Genomic DNA, 3,876 nt, shown 5'->3' with positions numbered 1-3,876 from the left:
CAGGTGGATAGTCAGAATACAGGTGGATAGACAGGATACTGGTGGATAGACAGGATACTGGTGGGTAGATAAGACACAGGCGGATAGACAGGTTTACAAGTAGATAGGGAAAATACAGACAGATAGAAAAGGACATAAGTGGATAAAGAGAGTATAGCCAGATAGACAGGTTATAGGTGGACACACAGGTGTCTTAAACAGCTCACAGTCGGGGAGCAGTGACTGGGGTCTTTCCCCCCACCGCTGGGTGGGATAGGGTCCTGCTCTGTTGCCCCAGGCAAAGCTTCCCCAGACCATCCTGAGCAGGGACACCCACCCCACCCCACCCCACCCCGTGTCTCCTGGAATCCCACCCTCAATACGAGCAGGCTTCCCAGGAAGGGGCACGAGTTTGGATCACCTCTCAAAGGAAGGAAGTTCCCCCACGCTGGACGTGGCAAGAAATATCAGGGGCAGCGATAGCAACGTGCAAGGGGAAGGTCAACAGGCCGAGGCACTGCCTGCTGGACGGAGGCTGCAGGAGTGGACAGGATGTCCGGCACCAGCTGTCCACCAGCAGCTGCTCAACCTAGCCGGCACCTGCCCTGAGCCACAACCCGAGCTGCGGATGGCTGGTCCTGGGTGGTACAGAAGCTGACCAGTCCCAGGTCACTGGCCAGGAGTAGACTAATGTGTGGGGTCAGGTTAGCAGAGGCATCAGGGCAGCAACTCGGCAGGTGCATATGGAGCTCTCTGGGCAGGGCACATGCAGACTTCTGCGTGGAGAGCCATAGTGACCAGGTCAGGGCTTGGGCTTCTTGTTAAGAATCCTAAAGAACTTCGGTGCCCACTCACTCCCAGGATAGGTGGAGCCACTCAGCCATGGCTGTCTTTTCCCTCTGCCCCACAAGGTGGCGCTGGCCCCACCACAGCTGATGCACCCCCCCACCCACCCACCAACACACACTGTGGCACTGGGGCAGGGTTCTGGGCTGGCACATCCACATCTCTAAAGGTGCCCAAAAAAACAGATGGGACACCTCATGAGTAAAATGCTGAATGAAGTAACTGAAGTGCAACTGACAACAAGAAATAAATTCAAGGCTGGGTGTAGAGGCTCACGCTCACAACCCCACCACTCTGGGAGGCCCACATTTGCGACCCCACCATTCTGGGAGGCCCACACTCGCGACCCCACCACTCTGGGTGGCTCACGCTCGTGACCCCGCACTCTGGGTGGCTCACACTTATGACCCCAGCACTCTGGGAGGCACACGCTTGTGACCCCAGCACTCTGGGAGGCAGAGGCAGGTGGACCCCTTAAGCTCAGAAGTTTGAGGCCAGCCTGAGCAAGAGCAACACCCCATCTCTAGTAAAAATAGAAAAAACTAAAAGGACATTGTGATGGGAGCCTGTAGCTCCAGGTACTCCAGAGGCTGAGGCAGGAGGATCACTTGTGCCCAGAAGTCTGAGGTTGCTAAGAGCTGTGATGATGCCACCATGGCTCTCTACCTGGGGTGACAGAGCAGGACCCTATCTCAAAAATTAATTAATTAATTAAATTATAAAGTAAAACAAAATTAGAGAAAGTAAGCCAGGCATGATGGTAGATAAGTGCCTGTGGTCCCAGCTACTCGGGAGGCTGAGGTCAGAAGACCGTTGGAGTCCAAAGTAGGAGGATCACTGGAGCCCAGGAGTTCCAGGCTGCAGTGAGCTGTGATGACACCACTTTCCTCCAGCCTGGGTAAAAGAGCAAGATCCTGTCTCTAAAAATGATAATAGTGATTTAAACATAGAGTCACTGCACGATCCAATTCCACTTCTGGGTATAGACCACAAGAGATTGAAAGCAGAGTCTGGAGGGCAGAAGCAGAACTGGGTGCACAATAGCCAAAAGGTGTAAGCAAGCTGAGTGTCCATCAGCAGATGGAGAAAAAACAGGACAAATTATTGTTCTGCCTTAAAAAGGAAGAAAATTCTAACACCTGCTACAAAACAGATGAACCTTAGAGATGTGATGCTCAGTGAAATGAGCCAGACGCAGGACGGACACTGCACAGGCACCCTTGTGTGAGGGCCCCAGAGTGGTCCATGCTCAGAGACGGAGGGCAGAGAGGTGGGTGGCAGGGGCCACGGAGGGGTGGGGAGTCAGTTTAATCAGGACAGAGTTTTGGTTTGGGAGGAGGAAAGGGGGGTGGTGGTGGTGCACAGCCATGATAACACTAATGAACTGTGCACTTAAAAAGGTTAAAATGATAGATTTTATGGCATATATATTTTTACCATGATGAAAAAAGGTAAAGCTTATTGGCATTTTCCTTTTTATAATAGACATTTATTGAATTATGTGCTTCTCATAAAGGCTTTAGAAAACACAGATAAGCAAAATAAAAAGAAAGAAAGAAAGAGAAAGAAAGAAAGAAAGAAAGAAAGAAAGAAAGAAAGAAAGAAAGAAAGAAAGAAAGAAAAGAGAAGAGAAGAAAGAAAAAGAAGAAAAGAGAAAGGAAGGAAGGGAAGGAAAGGGAAAGGGAAGGGAAGGAAAGGGAAAGGGAAGGGAAAGGGAAAGGGAAAGGGAAGGAAGGAAGGGAAGGGAGAGGAGGAGGGAAGGGAAGGGAAGGGAAAGGGAAAGGGAAGGAAGGAAGGAAGGGAAAGGGAAGGGAAAGGGAAGGGAAAGGGAAGGGAAGGGAAGGGAAAGGGAAAGGGAAAGGAAAGAGAAAGGAAATGAAAAAGGGAAAGAGAAAGGAAAAGGGAAGGGAAGGGAAGGGAAGGGAAGGGAAGGGAAGGAAAGGAAAGGAAAGAGGAAAAGGAGGGAAGGGAAAGGAAAGGAATCACACGTGTCCACCCCGGGACACACCACTGTTGGCTCAGAGGAGAGCTGAGGTTGGTTTCAGCGTTGCCCTTTCTTCTGGGCCTCTGCAGGGGTGGAGCTTCAGGGCCTAAACCCCAAGGACAGCCTCAGCCCCACCTTCAGAATCCTGCACCCAACCCAGGGTTCAGGGTAGGCAGCGGGGCTTGAAACATTGCATGACAATTTCTCAATCTCCCAAGAAAATCTAAGCCTGGGGAGACTTGAGAAAGGACCCCTGAGAATCCAAAGATGATGCATCACTGGGCATTCCCACTGGCCTCAGGTACAGTCCCTGCCAGGCTGGAGGAAGGGGCCTTAGGAGGCTAGAAGAGGACCTCTATTGTTGGCGTCTTTTAAGATCCCTGGTGCACCTCTTAGTTCCCAACTTTCCCTGATAGGCAACGCCAGGAGTGGCCCTGAATGCATCTATTCAGTAACAAACATGTGCTAATGGGGGTTGGAGCCCGGCTGGGCCACAGTTTCATTTCCCCCTTACCCACACTCCTCAGCAAACAGGTCCAGCTTAGCCACACAATCCTCAGCGACAGGTTCCAAAAATGTTCAAGTCTGGCCTGAGCAACCGGGACATGAGCTGCCATTAAAACAGAGGAGAGGGTGGTGCAGAGGATACCTGAGAAGGGGAGAGAGAAAACTTGTGTGTCCTGTCCTGGGGCAGGGTGAATTAAACCAAGAATCAAGAATCTACCCTTCCAGAGCCAGCGTTTTTCTTTCTTTTTTTATTGCATGTAATTAAGGTATACAATTTGATGATTTCATATGGGTATGTACAGTGAAATAATCATCACAATCAATATATTTAAAGCATCCATCCCCTTACGTAGTTACTTCTGTGTATGGTGAGAACACTTAAGATGTAGCCTTTTAGCAAACTTTAAGTGTACAATATGGTATTGTCACCTATAGTTACTGTGCCAGGAAACAGATTTCTAAAATGTACCCCTTCCAACTGAAACTTTGAGCCCTTTAACCAATAGCTCCTTTGTCCCCTAGCCCCTGGCCGTCACGGTTCTACTTGTTCCAAGAGTTTG

This window comes from Otolemur garnettii, unplaced genomic scaffold (assembly GCF_000181295.1).
Source record: "Otolemur garnettii isolate 467f Iridium unplaced genomic scaffold, OtoGar3 scaffold00065, whole genome shotgun sequence".
Taxonomy (NCBI): domain Eukaryota; kingdom Metazoa; phylum Chordata; class Mammalia; order Primates; family Galagidae; genus Otolemur; species Otolemur garnettii.
This window is presented reverse-complemented; position numbering follows the sequence as displayed.